The 17,743-nt window shown below is 46.5% G+C and overlaps 2 non-coding genes across 2 annotated transcripts; both read right to left on the bottom strand.

Annotated features, from left to right (window-relative positions):
- Window positions 1–7,087: 7,087 nt before the first annotated feature.
- On the bottom strand, window positions 7,088–7,159 carry trnaa-ugc (transfer RNA alanine (anticodon UGC)). The gene has a single exon. It is a non-coding gene; the product is annotated as a tRNA-Ala (tRNA).
- Window positions 7,160–7,616: 457 nt separating this feature from the next.
- On the bottom strand, window positions 7,617–7,690 carry trnah-gug (transfer RNA histidin (anticodon GUG)). The gene has a single exon. It is a non-coding gene; the product is annotated as a tRNA-His (tRNA).
- Between the last annotated feature and the right edge of the window lie 10,053 nt (window positions 7,691–17,743).

Here is a 17,743-nt window from a genome sequence, read left to right on the forward strand (position 1 = left end):
ACAGACAGACAGAGAGAGGGAGAGAGAGAGAGAGAGTTTGTGGCGTGCTTACGTCAATAGAAGATAAATGACGTAATAACGTTGTTGAAGAGGTCAGTCGAAGGAGAGAGTGAGAGATAAGTGAGAGAGACACAAGCCTGTTAGTTTCTCTATCGAGTGATGAGAAACAATAACTGTGTCTGCTATTGAAATCCATGTATGGAAATTGGAAGTAATCCGGTGGAGTTCACTTTGTTGCTGACCTGTAGAAGGAAACAGGGATTTGTGTGGAGGGCCACGATTCTGATGCTTTTCGGGGTGAGGAAGTCACTACCGAGTAAACACCGAGGTGTTGTTTCTGTTCCATCGTGGAACATTTGGATTTCGTAATTACTCTCCGTATGTTCTCTACATCTACGTCTTACCTTCAGACAACGGTGGTTGTTGAAGAACCCTTTTCACCTTATGGCTTGCGGAACTGAACTTTAAGAACCATTCCTGGACTTGGAGTTTGGGACTTTGCCACACACACACACACGAAGAGTTTAGTTTTTGGGGTTAATGTTCAAGGTTTAACATTTTTGGTTTGTAACATACTAACATTTTTACATTTATGTTTCGTATTAACATAAGCAGTGATTAATACAATAGTTTTTAACACTGAATCATGACTCAGTGTGTTTCTTTTGTTGCTAGTTCGTAACAAAATTGGGGCTCGTCCGGGACCCAACCCAAAGATTAACGAGTGTCGTCTGGGATTGTTTCCCAGATTGACGAGATTCGTTCGGGATTCAATCCAAAGATTGTTGAGGGAGGTCTGATAAATTCTTTTTAATTGGCTTGTGTGTGTGTGGAAACCAGCAGCAATGGATATTGAGGCATTTTTGGAGTCACCAACCCTAAAGGGATTGGAGATAGCGAAAAAGGATGATTTGGTAAAGATTGCTACAAGGCTAAACCTTAAAGCGGTCTATGAGAAAAGCAGTTATTCATAGAATGATAGTTGACTAGTATTTGGAGAAGGAAGTGTTTGAGGTGAGGAGGTAGTCGAGTTTCCTGAGATTAAAACAGTGATTTCTGATGTGACTTCTCAACCAGTGGAGTTGGAGGATTTGGAGGATGAAGAGGTAGAACAGTTAGAACAGTTTCCTGGGAGTAATTCAGAGATTCTTGATAGCCAGGTGCAGATAGCAAAGATGGAGTTAGAACAAACACGAATGAAGTTCGAGTTGGGACAAAAAAGGATAGAGGCCGAACGAAGGAAATTAGAGTTAGAGGCTGAACGAGAGCAAACCCGGTTAAAGTTAGAGGCTGAACGGGAACGGGAACTAATTCGGTTAAAATTTGAGGCAGAGGAGAAGGAAAAACAGAGGCAGCATGAGTTAAAAATGAGCGAAAGTGTTTGGAATCTGATTCTGATGATGGTTTTTTAGCCAGCAGGGAGATTCGATTAGTCCCTGCTTTTGAGCAAGATCAGGTTGATCAGTATTTCCAACATTTTGAAAAGGTTGCTGTGAGTTCAAACTGGCCAAAGCAAGGATGGAGTCTTATGTTACAGAGTGTAATTAAAGGTAAAGCTCAAAAAGCTTATTCTGCTTTGTCTGTTGAGGATGCAGCTGATTATACCACGGTAAAACAGGCAGTGTTAAAGGCCTATGAATTGGTACCTGAAGCTTATTGAGAAAAATTTAGAGACTTGAAGAAATCTGCAGATCAGACTTATATGGAATTTGCCAATGGAAAGAGAATGTGTTTTGAACGATGGCTAAAAATGTAGATGGGGATTTTGATAAATTGAAAGAATTGATGCTAGTAGAAGACTTCAAAAGATGTGTTCCAGCTGAATTAACAACATATTTAAATGAAAAGGCAGTGGAAACTTTACAAGAAACGGCTAGGTTGGCATATGATTATGTTTTAACCCATAAATCCAAATGCGGACAACCTAAACCTTTCAAAAGTGTTATAAGGAAATCCAAGTAAATCGGAGATTAAATTGGGAGGTAATCAAAAAGGGAAGGATGAAAACCTTTGAACTCAAGTCTCTCAACTTAAAGGTTTGTGCCCTGGTATTCGACGCTTCTTCCCTGGGAAAAAGATACCGGCTGCCTACTGTATTTGTGACTCCCGTAATCTTATAAACTGCTATCAGTTGTCCCCTCAACCTCCGTCGCTCCAGGCAAAATAAGCAAAGTTTTACCAATTTCTCCGAATATCACATGCCCTATAATCCAAGCAGCATTCGGATACTTTGGCACTCTCTTCAAGCACTCCACATTCTTCCTGTAACGATGCAACCAGGATTAAATGCAACACTCCAGATGCGGCCTAACCAGAGATTCATACAGCAGAGACGTTACTTCCTGACTCTTGATCTCAATGCCAATGCTAAAAGAGGCAAAAATACCATACGCCTTCTTCACTGACCTGTCAACCTGTGCAGCCACTTTCAGGGAGCTGTGGATTTGAACCACCAGATCCCTCTGTCATCAGCACCGTGAAGGATCTTGCCATTGACAGAGTACAGTCACTTCATGTTTGATCTCCCAAAGTGCACACAGATCATTTCGCCGGATTAAACTCCATCTGCCAATTCTCCGCCCATATCTGCAACTGACATATGACCCATTGTATCCTTTGTCAATCGTCAACACAATCGACAACTCCACCAATCTGAGAACTTACCAACGCACGTCTGAGAACTTACCAACGCACACATCCACATTTTCATCCACTTTTGTTTGTTTGTCAGCGGGCAGTGGGAAAATAATCCCTCTTGTGTTCATTGATGTCATTACTGGAGATTCAGTCTCACTGGACCCTGCCACTTTGTTCTGGCCCACGTCTTCATTATCCCGGTCACGCTCCAGGTCGCCTTTACTGGGATCTCTGCCTTATTCTATATTCCATATCCTAATAGGGTGGTATGGGGGCCCCAGGTTTTGTCGTCGAGTACGCGAGGCATGCGCTCCTGTCGGCCTGGCTGGGGGCAGGGCAGGGCGGCTTTAAACCCGGGATCCATCCACTTTAAAAATATACACTTGGGATCGTTCTCTGCAATGTGTTTCATCTGTTCCTGAGGCTGAACACAAAGGCTCTTATTCATGGGAGAGTTTTCCATTCCGGGCTCTCTGCAGACCGGCCTGTTCCACACGATGAACTGATCATTTCAACAACAAACCCTTTATCCCTTTGACTTGAGTTTTAATCAAAATTTCTCTTGTCTTTGATAAATAAACACGATGATGCTGGGAGGAACTCAGCAGGCCAGGCAGCATCCGTGGAGTAAACCAAACGGTCAACGGTTCGGATTAGCACCCTTTGGAAAAAGAAACAAACATCTCACCGTCGGGGAATTGAACCCCGGTCTCCCGCGGGACAGGCAGGGATACTGACCACAAAACTAACGAGGAACCCACGGCAGTACGTGATATGTCACTCGGTTGTCAGGGTACCCGTGGGTTCACAGGTTCGTCCCGGTGTTTGTTGGTCAACTGTCAAGCCGGCGCTTTTCAGACAACCACCTCACTATGTGACTGGATGTGTCTAGTTATTCTCCAGCGATTCAGTCACTGATTGTGTTCAAGGACTTTGCGGAGCAGGGGCTCCTATTCGGATTTGATTGTGTGTTTGGTGTAAGGAACATTCATAATCAGGATTTACTTCCTTGGTAACTAATGCAGGGAAATATTTGAATGTTATCAACTAAAGCAGTGCGTTGTTCTTTCCAACCAGCCTCCGCAGGGAATGGGGAAGGTGAAAACCTTCCTCTGATACTTGTGTCAGGACTACCCATCTCTGCTCGTCATCCACTTGGGAGTAAGGCTGTGTTTCTCTTTCCATTGGTGCAGTCTGCCCTGCTGGAGCACCTTGGGATCTTCCTCTGTAAAGTGTTACAGCTGTTCCCGAACCTGTATTCTCCACACAACCCGGCAGACACAGCGTGACTTTGCTGGAGTTGATATCTGACAGCAACAGTCCCGGTTTAATGTGTTCGGAGTGAGGGACTCCGTCACTGAGTGTAACACCGAATAGCGTCTCTCCGGAGCCCGGGCTTACTGCAGACAGGGCTGTTCCACATTCTCGATGTCCAAAGAACTGCTTAATTCAACACCAAAATTCAACACCAAACGCTTTATTTATTTAACATTCCTTTCTTTTTAAATTCAAAATTGCTTTTATTTTTGCAGTTATATTTAGAAACCGAAAAACCATCTCTCCGTCGGGGAATTGAACCCCGGTCTTCCTCGTGACAGGTGGGGATACTGACCACTATCCTGATGAGGAATAGAAAGAACGATGCAGCCTGTCATTCGGTTGTCAGTATACAGGAGAACTCACAGAGTCACCCCGATGTGTGTTTGTTGACTGTAAAACCGGCGCCTTTCAGACACCACCTCACTGTGTGACTGGAGGGGTCTCAGGATTCTCCAGCGATTCCATCACTTATTGTGTTCAAGGATCGGCTGGAGGTGGCGTTCCCATTAGGGCCTAACTGCATGTGGTAGAAAAGGATACTTCTAATCAGGATTTATTTCCCCGACTTACTGATGAGAGAGGCAGGAAACGATTTATCGCACTTCGACTATTTTAGGATCGCCATTGGTCCGATCCCGGTTGAATAATCACTAGGTGCTGTGAGACTTCGGTCTGTTGGAGGGTGGCGACATCAACTGGACGGAACAGGGACTGCAGCAGAGTGAGGAATGACCCGTCAGAAAGCAGACCTGGGACTGGTGATCGAGTCGCAAAGTCAAACAACACTGCGGACAGTTCAGTACCCGAATAGCCTGCACATAAGTGCAGCGATGTTGGTATAGTGGTGAGCATATCTGCTTCCCAAGCACTTGACCCTGGTTCGATTCCCATCCATCGCAGGTTCCAGAGTTCTATTCTCCCGACATCGGGACTGTCACAAGTATACCTCTTTCGGAGCAACGATCTGTACAGAACTCGAGGTCTCGAGTGCTCTACTTATGCTAATCTGTGAGTAACTTGCAATTAATTTCTTTCAATGAGTGAGGATTAGAGAGATCCCATCGTCGTTTCATTAATTATCGCTTACTGTGAGCAGATCAGTTAGTCAGGGAAGGAATTCCGTCCATCACTTTTTCCTGATAAATCGATGAACGGATCATTGCAGCTTCCGGTTCTCTATCAGTCTCAGATTCCCACAGCAAACTAGGTCATATCTGATCACACCATTACAGCAAGGATGTGAATGCTTTGGAAAGGGTGAAGAAGAGATTTACCAGGACGCTGTCTGGATTATAGGGTATGAACTATAAAGAGAGATTGCACAAACTTGTTTTCTCTGGAGCGTCCGGGGCTGAGACGAGACCTGATAGAAGTTTATTAAGCTATGAGGCATAGAGAGCTCAGGCAGTCAGATATTTTTCCTACGGTAGAAATGTGGCATACTAGAGGGCATGCGTTTAAGGTGAGAGAGGGTAAGTTTAAATGAGTTGGATGTAACAAGTGTTTTACACCGAGACTTGTGGGTGTCTGGAACGACCTGTCAGGTGCAGCAGTGGAATCAGATTCGATACACTTGTTTAGCAGGCTGTTAGATAGATCGGCACATGGATATAGAAGGAACGGAAGGATATGAGCAGCCGAAGAGTTTATTCTAATCCTGAATCGAGTTCGGCACAGACATGGTGGGCCGAAGAGCCTGTTCCTGTGCTGTACTGTTCTATATTCTATGATACCAACATGTCCAAGATGACGTGTTCACACAGAGTGACGTCAGTCTGTTCACACCCGGCTCCCGGTCTATGTTTACCCTGTGCAATATCTCCCCTTACTCCTCGTCCGTTCCGACACGGACTACACACGGTGTTTCTTCACTGGTAGGTGTAACACAGGGTCACAGGGTCACACAGCGCAGAAGAATCTATACCGACCGTAACATCCACCTCTGTGCTGAACCCGTTTTCCAGCATTTGTCCCAAAAACGTCTCTGGATACTTCATCAATGTTGTGAGAGTTCCTGCTTCCACCACCGCCTCAGGTCGTGCGGTCCAGGCACCAACCACCCTTTGGATGAAAATCTTCCTCAGACCGTCTCCAAACCCCTTCGCGCTGTCTTGGAACTGGACATTTCTGTCCATCACCCGTCTGTCATTGTGGGTCCGTGTTTCCCCTTTCCAGGGGAAAAGCCGGCCTATCCTGTGTGTCCCACAGCCTCGTCACGTGATGTGTCTGGTCTCACCCTGTCAAAGATGTTCCCCTTGTTCCCCCCACTGCCCACTCCCCACCTTCTCTGCTGCTGAACATTCACTTGTTCTCCCTCTGACCCGGTTCTAATGCCGGGTCCCGACAGTGAAACGTTAACTCGCTATCTATTTCGCCTGACCTGCTGAGTGCTTCCAGAATTTTCTGTTCGATAGCAAAGCACAGCCTCATACAGCGGAGGACATTGTGTATTGGACTATAGCTGAGCACAACAGGGACAGTCGTTCTCCCCAACGGACCTGTCCACATGGAATAATGAAATAAAATGAACTTTAATATTGAAACGCGAGATTTTCATTTTAAGTGAAGTGAAATGTATATTGTGGGTATGTGTCACGTGACAGCATTCTGTTGTAAAATGTTCAGCTGAAGAATAGAAGAGGATGGTTTCGATCCATCGACCTCTGGGTTATGGGCCCAGCACGCTTCCGCTGCGACGCTCTGCTGTTGGGCAAACAGTCGCAACGTTCTGTGTTCCCACATTTATTCTTTTGCCGGTTTCCTTTCCGACTTAACACAGTTTCTTTTTCTGGCTTCTCTTCTTTCTCCTCACTAAGTACTTTATCTCTTCCAAGTCTCTTCACACACACCCCTCTCTCTCTCCCTCCTTTCTTCTTTCCTTACTTCCTGTTCCATATTGTTACCATCACTGTGCTCTCTGTGCTCTCGCCCGGGTACAAGGTAAAATTAAGAGGTGCATCTCTTGGAATTGGCGATGCAATATTGCAGGTGATTTATCCATGTCAGATGTCACTTTCCTATCTCTCTGTGGCTCGAGACAACATCAGGTTTGGATTTCACAGTTCCAGTCCGTTCTAAGGTCAGTCAGAATTGTTTGCAGGGACTTGTTGAAAATTCAAGATCACCAGCATGGAGATGCCGGGGATTGAACCCGGGACCTCATACATGCAAAGCACGTGCTCTCCCACTGAGCTACATCCCTACTGTTGCTCCGTAATTTCAGAAGTCCGCTCTTTTCTGGATATCACCCGTCCAGCATAAAACAGAGGAATTAGAACACAGAGAACAAGGCTGCCACCGACTATTCTGTCCATCCCGCTCCACCATTCAGTGCGACCATGGCTCATCATCCAAGTTCAAGCCCCTGTTCGGCTCTCTCCCCACACCCCGTGAAAACATTTTGGGGCAGATGCCATTTAGAATTAAATCAAAACAAGATATTAGACCTGGCAAGTCTGTTATGTCCAAGGATGCCGCCGGAGGAAACACGCACATTCTGGTAAAAGGGAAGCGGGACATTCGGACTCTCGGACCTGAGAACGCGCAGTGAGGGCTCCCACTGAGCCTAGTGAGGCAGCAGCAGGGAGAGCCCGCCTCCGGACAGCGCAGTGTTACCCAGCTGACAATGGCACGCACAGCAAAAGCTGCCACATCGCCAGCGTCCCTGGGTGGGCTCGAAACACCAACCTTTCGGTTCACAGCCGAACGCGCTGACCGATTGTGCCACAGAGGCACCCTGAAGGAAGTGGGAAAAAATGGGCCGTTCCCCGGGTTGGGAAGCAGTGACCATGGATCGGTGCAGGGGCCCGACTTTTCCCAATATGCTTCATTGGTTTGAATCAGCGAGTCACGGACAATATAAAACAGAAAACGGTACAAACACCTAGTACGTCCAGCAACATCTGCGGAGAGAGAAACAGACGTAACGTTTCTGGTCGGAAACAGGGTCAGGAGTGACCTGGACCACTGCAAAAGAGAGAATTCCCAGGTCAATGTCTCAAATTAATAAAGGAAGCATTGAAACGCAGTTAAAGCAGTGTCATTTATTATATGGAATTTTCACTGCGGGACCAAACAATCAACAGCCCCTCAAAATTACACCGGTTACTCCGGCTGGACCCGCTGCTCCCATAGTCGGCAGGATTCGAACATGTGCGGGCAATCCCCAATGAATTTCTAGTCTATCGCCTTAACCAGTCGGCCACGACTACCATGCTCTCCACAGCCCGGCAGCCAGAAGGACATTGGCCATGGGCTGGGATCAGTGTGTCCCGGGACGGACAGGAACAGCACTGATAACGGAATCAGAGAAACAGGACTGATCCTAAACTATAAACAGAAACTGCTGGAAACACTCAGCATGTTAGGGAGCGTCTGTGGAGGGAGAAACAGAGTTAATGTTTCAGGTCGATGACCTTTCACCCTGAACCACGGGCGGGCAGGTGGACGGAGCGAGTCTCACTCAGAGCGGGACGGGGTTTTCTCACCCCACCACCACACCCCCAGACCTCCCAGTTTGCTCTCAGTCTCTGAATGTGGGCATCAGTAGCAGGGGCAGCGGTTGTTGCCGTTCCCCCAACTTCCCTGGGGAAGGTGGTGCTGGGCTGCCTCCCTGGACCGCTACGCTGCGTGTGGTGAGGGAGCTTCCATTGAGCTCTTAGTGACTGGGCTCCAGGATCCTGACCCGGCGTCCAGGCAATTATGACGGTGGGGGGACTCTGCAGGGTGGCCTGGGCTGTGCGGCGGGCGGGCGGTTTCACTCTCCTCCTCCTTTCTGATCGAACCGACGGGTTTACCAGGCCGTCATCAGACAACCCTATTGTGGTGGGATGGAGTCACATAAAGTCCAGAGCGGTTGAGAACGGCGGGTTTTCTTCCTCGAGCGCCATGGATTCAGCAGGTGAGAGCGACTGAGATCGGTTGGCAGGGCTAAGCTGATGTTCCGTCTGCTGTCACAGGCTATTGACCTGACACATCTGTCTTCTCTCTCCACGGGCGCTGCGTGACCTGCTAGTTTTAGAAAATGTTTTGCTGTCGTATCCAATTTCCATCAACCGCAGTATTTCTCGGCTGTTTGGACCAGACACTGGATATACAAGGGCGGACATGGCCTGGGGCGAGACTGACATCGATGCGTTAAATTCTCCCCTGACTTTGCAAGTTTATTTTAATGAGTATTAAGGGGATGGAGGAGTCTTGGAGTTCAAGTACAGAGAGCCTCAACGTGACAATAATACAGACAAGGGTGTGACGCATCCAAAGGGGGAGTTCCTTCATGAGGCGGTGCATGGAATTTAACAGCAGGTTGGCTTTGTTCCAAACATGTTAGAGGTTGAGTCGGCCAACACTGGAGGGGTATGTGTAGTTCTGTTCGACATACTGTCGGAAGGGCCAGATTTCGCGAGAAAAGTTGCAGCGGAGAGTCACCAGGATCTCTCTTCATTTAGAAAGGTTGTTCCCTTTGGAACAGCGGAGATTGCGAGGTTACGTAATTGGGGTGAGTGAAGTAACAAAGAACATAGGAAGAGTAGACAGAGAGAAGCTGTTCCTGTTGGTGATGGTACTAGAACAAAGAGTACATGGACTGGAAGCGAATTATCGGAAAACGATGGGAGGGCTGAACACAAAGGGAACAAGGAATTTGGACTGAGAAAGAAGAGGGAATTCCAACGTCCAGTGAGCGCGCTCAGGGTACAAACGGGAACATTCTTGTGGAACAGGGAGAGTGACTGAGACTCTGAATGAAGACATGACATCGGTCTGTGCAGAAGAAGGGGACAGAGTCTCTGTCGGGAATGGAGGGGTGTGAGGAAAGAGATTCCACAGGGTAAACATAGACACGAGCGAGTAGTGTATAGACGGACGTCACTCAGTGTGAACACATCTGGGACATGTGGGGCATCTGTAGGCGTACAGTTTCCTGTAGGCATCTGGAATAGAGAGAGTGAAAGAGAGTGAGAACTGGAAAATGCATTGATCCGTTCATTCATTGACCGGGAAAAGATGAGGGAAGAGAATTATATCCCTGATCTGCTTTCAAGAAGTAAGGAAATAATCTCTCTTACCCTCATTACCAACCTCATTTAGAAAAAGATGTATGAATTTTTCCTCGGAAATTAAACCCTGTCAGTGCTGAAGCGGCGAGTCTCATCTTTTGCAGTTTCAGATGTCCTCATTTTTAAGGTACTTCGCTTTTGCAGTTCGTGTTCCGTCCACCTGATGTCCCCATCCTCCAACAGATTGCAGTTACGCAACGCAGAGTAATTATTTAGTTGAGAGTCGACAGCTGCAACAGATAAGGAGCTATGAATAGAATTTCTTGTAACACACATTAGCTGTGAATCAATAAAATATCTACCTTTTCAATGATACACAGTTTACTCCAAAATTAAGTCACACTGCCGGCCAGTCTCTAAGCACAAAAAGAGGAGAGATTTCTAATAATATCCGAAAGCACTCCGGCCACACAATAGTCAGGATGTTTCTGTCGCTGGCCCAGTTTAGTTTCTGATCAATGGTAACACCCGGGGTTTTGATGTTCGGGACTCAAGAGATTGTCAAATAAGGGAATGCCAATGTTGGATGGTTGGACTCTCTCCTGTCGGTGATGGTCATTGCATGATATTTCTGCTGCGAGTACATTACCTGTGAATAGTCAATGCACCCCCGGATGTATTGGTGCACGCAGGAATGGGATGCTTCATTTGCGGGGAGTGGGAAGATAACTAAATCGTCAGCGATCATCGCCACTGGTGATGGAAGGAAAGACGTTGATGGAACAGCTAAGTGTGGCTGGGCCTGGGGGACAACTCCTGCAGTGATGTCGTGGGCTGGGATGATGGGCATATGACAACTACAACAGCACTGGAAATAACTCTGATGCTTGAAATATCTTCCCTTTGGTTCCTGTTAACTTCAGTTTTTTCAACAGTTTTTGATGCCGCACTTTTTCAAAGGCTGCATACTTTTCAACTATAGACAACCTCTGAGTTGTACGAGGAGAAGTCACATTATAAACAGTGAATAATTGTTGGTGACCTTCCAAAAATCTTTGGACACTGGAACAGTTTTATCTTTCACAGGTCACTTCTGTCTCACAGAGATCCTAGTGGTCCACAAATGTGAATACCTCCCCTTGCATTAACTCTGCAGCTGCGGGGTTGTCTGCCATATCGCCCTGTTCTTCCCCTCAACCGCCGTGGCACGACGAGTAATACAGATATAACTATCCTTAAGGTTCTCCTTTTTAGCCTGTTTCCTAACTCCCGATATTCACTCTGCAGGACATCATCCCTATTTCTGCCTGTGTCATTGACCCCCATTTTGTGCAATAACTTTTGGCTGCTCACTCTCCTTCTTGAGAATGTTCTGCAACCGCTCAGAGGCATGCTCTACCCTAGAACCAGGGAGGCATCATATCATCCTAGAGTACGATTGGCAGCAACAGAATCTCCTGTCTGCCCCTTAACTATCTAGTCTACTATCACAATTGTCGTTCTGCTTTCACCCTTCCTTGCTGCGCTTCAGACAGAGTCATGGTGCCACAGTGGGTCGACACTCTCTGGGGTTCAGTGAATGAGAGGTGATCTCATTGCAACTCACTCTCTGGACACACGGGTTCTTTTCAGAGGCCCATGGATGATTTTTAGAACTGATAGGAAGTCAAAATTTAAAAATGACATATTTCAGAAACATAAAACAGTCACAGGAAATACCTAAATACTGAGCAGATGAGGCCACATCTGTGGGGAGAGAAAGGAGTTAACGTTTCAGGTCAGAATCCTTCCCCACATCTTGCAGGCATCTTCAGTTCCCTTTACAGTTCTGACGAAGTATGCTTGACCTGAAACTCTGTTCCGCTTCCCACAGGGACTAAGTATTTCCTGCACATTGTTTTTTGTTTTGAGGCTCAGCAACGAGATCATTCGGCTCATCCCGTCAACGTCGTCCACAGATAATCAGTGGACTTCCATGAGCAACCAGAACCACTGAGCAGGAGGTAATTTCCAAAGTAGAATTGAACGTGCAGTCAGTAGGTTAATTAGCGCTTTAAAATGCTCCTCGTATGGAAGTGAGTGGGGGAGTTGATGGGAATGTTGTGAGAATAAAATAAGATCAGTGTAAACCAATGATTGATGTGTGGACCCAGTGTGTCGAATGGTCAGTTTCTGTGCTCCATGACTCCATGACCATGTCACACAAGAGCTCAGATTGCAGTCACTAAGGAGAGCGGTTTATGAAGCTCTTGGCAGCACTGGAGGAAAAAAACATGGAGAAGCCGAGGTAACTTTTTGTCTCTGGAACAGAGGAAACTTCAGGGAGAGGTAACGGTTGTTTACCGCCATTTATAAAACGGTTATATTTTGCAAACGGGTTAATTCGAGGAAGAAAGAGAAGGCATCGGATATTATGGAGATACAGGGGGCAGAAAGAGAGAGAGAGAGAGAGAGAGAGAGAGAGAGAGAGAAGAAAACTACGTTGCAGAAAAGGAGCCGGTCATGACGGAAGCAGGATAGGGCACAGAGGGAGCCGAGAAAACCACTGCCAGAGCGCAACAAATCAGACAACATTTACAGAAATAGAAACAGGGTTAACGTTCCGGATCGAAAATACGTTGTCAGAACCGGGGAACAAGGGTACAATTTGTATCAAGCTGAAAGGCGAGTTGGGAAGGGAGGTATGGGACAAATGGGGATCTCTAGGATGGTGGGACTGGATTGAGGACTCCAGATCTCAGACATCGCTTGCATCTCCATTTCATTCTTGAAATGCTGCGACTGGACAGGTGGCTGTGCAAACACGAAGAAAGAGAAACAATTCAGAACTTTAGAATTAGACTTTAATTTTCATCATCGGCAGCGGACACAGCGGCTTACCGGGAATACCAGCGGTTGAAATAACAGGATAGTAAATGTCTCGTATCCGTCAGATTACTGGATATCCCTTTTCAGTGTGAAGTTGTGACCTATTGCCCCGGAATTCACAGTTCGGCAGACACGCTGAGTTCTGATTTTATACAAAGGGTCGGTCTCCAGTGACACGGTTGTTACTGACCATTGTTGTTAGTTACTGGAACTTGAACAACCACATTATATCAACACCATTACATCTGGTACACCTACATATTGTGGCGATTTAACACAAATACGTCAACGTCCCCGGCATTAATTCAGCGCATTCTCTTTTGCAAATAGGACCAGTAGATTTGATCACATATGACTGATCGCTTTCCGTAGGCCGATTGATCCAGAGTTGTAACTGATTTCTGCCGAGTGTGCAGTGAATCCAGCGGCACATCCGACCCCTGTCCTCTGCCCATGCAGTTTCCCAGTGAGAACTCCTTCCTTCAGCTCCTTCCTGGCCGCACATCCAGCCTCCGCCCTCAGTAACGGTAAGAGATCCAAAACACCGCTCTCCCTGCCCAGCAGGCCACAGGTCCCTTTCTCCATCACCGCCTTCCTCACTCGCCTCAGTTATCTAAATATATTTTATTTGCACAGATATTCATTGATTATGACAGGCAAAAACCTTTCAAGAATTTCCTGACAATTTACCTAATTTTGTATTTCCTGGATGCTTGATGTCCTAAGTAGTTGATAACTGAGTGAAGGCCCTGACTAATGTGTAAACGTAGCGCACGTGGAATGAACAGCTCGAGCTTTGAAGATATTCCCTGCCAGGGACAGATTTTGCGCTGCATACAGATGTCTTATTATGCTGCTTCTCTCCTGGCTGTGACAATGTGCCCGGTATCGCTGTGCTGAAGTGCTGGTCTTGTCTTGTAGAAGCAGCGCTGCAGGAATAGTTCCTGGAAGAGCCGCAAGGCTGGGGAGAGTTGCCGTGTTCGGAGCCTTTGCTGCTGAGCGAATGAAGGTCATATTGCAGGTGTGTTCCGGGTTGAAATGCTTTCCGGACATATGAAGGTGGAATTTGCCTACACGTGACCTGATGGTTTTGTGCGAAAGAGTCGAGCTGGAACATCGGTAATAACAACTCAAATTGCAGAAGCCTTTAATTCCCGGACCTCTGGAGCATGTGCTAAGCAAAGCAACACTGTGCTTTCTGAAGTAACCTCTCTGCAGCAACCTGTTGGCTGCCCACTTAACACCCGTGCTGAATCTCCTCTGAACCTCCTCCAGAACTATCACATCCTCCCCATATTGGGGCGCCAGAACTGCACACAGGATTCTAACTGTGGATTAACTCATGATTTATTCAGTTGTAACACAAATCCCTTATTCTAAAATTCTGTGTTACGACAATTGAAAGCAAGTCGTATGCACATAGCGTCTGAAAAAGTGAGACAATCCTTTCACAATGGAGAAATTGCGACAACACTCTGAAAGTTAGCTCAGAACTTAATGTAATTAATGGTTTCATCAACATTAATTCGACATATGTCCTTGTTCCATCCCCACGTTGATTGCTTTTATTCCTGTTTGTGTTTCATATGGTTGAACGCATGACCATTAGTTACTGACAGAGGGAAGGCGGATAAGAAAGAGGTTTCACAAATGGGAAGTGTCAGTTCGGTGAGCAGCCGGTCGGGTGGAGGTGGTGGAGCAAATTTGGTATTGTCATTCCCCATGAGTTTACAGATTTATGATGGAGAAATGGGGATTGAAGGCAAAGAGGAATCGTTAGTGTTTCAGGATCCTTCATCCATTGTGGGGCAGATAGGGGGATGATTGGGGAGATTGGCCGGGCTGTGGACAAAATACATGCAGCAGGGCCTTGGGTAAGTAAACATATGAAGGGTCAATGGCAGTGGATGAATCGGATGTCCATTGGCGTTGGTGAGGCAGGGTGTGAGAAAGACACGGGTTTGCTTCATCGACCTGGGAATTATGAGCCCAGCAACAGTCCACTCTCCTGTCTGAATTAACCTCCCTGCAGCATCCTGGTAAACAAATGATTTCAACTTCGCTACAGCCGCCGCACATTTGCGAAATTCACGGCCTGTGTTTCTATGTTCTTTTCTGTAATCCAATGCCCAGAATCCCCCTCAGATAACGCGTGTGTTTCCACACTCAGCCGCCACATCCATCCTCATGACCTGCATTGGGCGTGCACACCGCCACAGTACCATGATCACCACACACAGACGGAGGCACAGACACGCACACACATACGGCTAATAGGATAGAAACACCGAGACACAGAGCCCGATACAAACAGAGAGACAGAAAGCACCGACAGGCAAAGAGAAGGGAAAATGTGCAACAAACAACGGGCCCCTTTGCAATTTCATTACAGCTGTGCTATACCTCCATCCATAAATGTAACCGGTTTAACATCCCACTGTCCATATCCGGAATACCCAAACCCACCAGGGCTCGAACAACAGAGACCCTGTCGTCACCGATTTTGATTTCGTCCAGGTCCTTTTCCATCCATCATACAGACAAACACAGACAAACACCACACACACACACACACACACACACACACACGCGCGCACGCACGCACGCACGCACACACGCACACACACAGACGTGCGCACACACAGACAGACAGACGCAAACGCACACAGACACATACAGACGCACAGACATACACACGCACACACACAGACGCACACACACGGACGCACACACACACACACACACACACACACACACACACACACACACACATACACACAGAGTCTAAAAATTCGGAAAGACATGATGCAAAAGCAGAAGACATTTGTGAATGAATTGAATCCAATAACGAGAAAGGGATAATTGAAGGAGGTACTCAGTCTGTCAGAGAACAAAATAAAAATGAATTGGAATTAGTCAATCGCCAGAGGAAGGAAGAGGATAGTTGAATTGGAAACAAAAGATAACTAACTGAGTAAAGGAACAGACGAAAGATAGCCGGAAGTCAATGGGGAAGATATGCATAAAATACATGAGGGAGAGAGAGTGAGAGAAACAGAGACAGAGACAGCAGACAGACAGACAGAGACAGCAACAGATAGGGAAAGTCTCGTTCTGCTCCTGTCAGTCTCTGGCACAGTGTGAGAGTGTGGGATTAATTCTGTTCCTGTCAGTCTCTGGTACAGTGTAAGATTCTGGGATTCATTCTGTTCCTGTCAGTCTCTGGTACAGTGTGAGAGTGTGGGCTTCATTCAATACCTGTCAGTCTCTGGGACAGTGTGAATGTATGGAGTTTATTCTATTTTCTTGTCTGTTGTTCCACAAATACGTTACTGACTAGCTTTATATAATTATCGAGGCTTATTGTTCAAACTATATTTAACACAACTCTATTTAGTCACCTTTGGCTGATAAATTACATTATCTTCAGCGCAAGTTTGAATGATGTTGGTTATAATGGAGCAGTACTCCGAGATTTATTGAGTCAGACAGCTCAGAATCAAGTCATTCAGCACATTCTGCCCATGCAGAGCATCGATTATGCACCTTCACTAGTCCCAATGAATAAACTTAGTTTCTCTCCTTTTATACCTTGGGCATTCCCCATCACGGTTGGATAATCGTTAAATGTTGTGTTGGCTTCATACAGCTGCTGGAGTGGTGCGTCCCAGATTCCAACCACTTTCTGGGTGAAAGAAAATCTCCCGCAGATCCTTTCGAATCCTCCTATCCCCTGGCGTTACTCCTGGTTATCTGATTTTCACACATCTGTAAAAAGAATGATTATCCTGCTCGCTACCCTATCATTGCTCCAATGTAGATCAGAACATGACTTTTTGATTGAATCGTGCGCGAATGATAAATAGTGCAACACAGCCTGACACTGTATACGAATGTTGGACTGACCTGCAATGTAATTGAGACTGTATTGTTCTGGGTAGCACTGCACATCCTCGTCATTGACCACCAATACAGATGCATTTCAGGGCTGCCTGTCTAACCCCTGCTCTACTCTCTCTTTAACTTCGACTGTGTGGCTGAGCATAGCTCCAACTCCATGCACGAAATGACCAATGACACCACTGTTGTTTGCAGAATAAATGTGAGGGACGCGGAGACGTTCAGGAGTGAGACAGGTCAGCTGGTTGAGTGGCAACAACATCGTGTTCAACTTCAGCAAGACTAGTGAACTAATTGTGGTCTTTAAGAAGGGGAAGTCATGCGAACACGCACCAGTCTTCATTCGAGGAAACGGGTCAGCAGCTTCGTGTTGCTGAGTGTCAACATCTTGAAAGATCTACCCTTGGTCTAGCACATAGATGCTGCCATTAAGAAGGCACATCAGCGTCGCTTCTCCACTTCCTTCAAATTTTGAGGAGAGTCGGAATGTCATCGAAGGCTCTGACAAACTTCCAGAGGTGTACAGTGGAAAACATTCTGACAGGTTGCATCGCAGCCGAACAGAAGATCTCTAATGCACAGGAACGCAACTGGCTACAAGGAGTGGTGACTCAGTCCGTTCCATCACGGGTGCAGCTCTCCCCACCATCAAGGACATCTACAAGAGGCGATGGCTCAGGAAGGCGACATCCATCATTAACGACCCCCATCATCCGGGCCATGCCCGCTTCTCGATACTGCCATCAGGCAGGAGGTACAGGAGCCTGAAGGACACTTCAAGATTCAAAAACAGTTTCTTCCCCACTGCCACCGGGTTCTTGAACCGACCTGAAATATCGTAATTATTCGTTGGACTATATTTCTCTCAACTTGCACTGATGTTATTTTTGTTAACTGTTTTGTATACGTTATGTATAATTTATGTTGATTTAATTTTATATAACTTCTGTTTGCCCTGTTTGTAATGCACGGTGCTATTGCTGAAAAAAAGTTACTTTTCATGGCATTTATACCCTGGTTAT

The sequence above is a fragment of the Pristis pectinata genome, chromosome 30, assembly GCF_009764475.1.
Source record: "Pristis pectinata isolate sPriPec2 chromosome 30, sPriPec2.1.pri, whole genome shotgun sequence".
NCBI classification, from domain to species: domain Eukaryota; kingdom Metazoa; phylum Chordata; class Chondrichthyes; order Rhinopristiformes; family Pristidae; genus Pristis; species Pristis pectinata.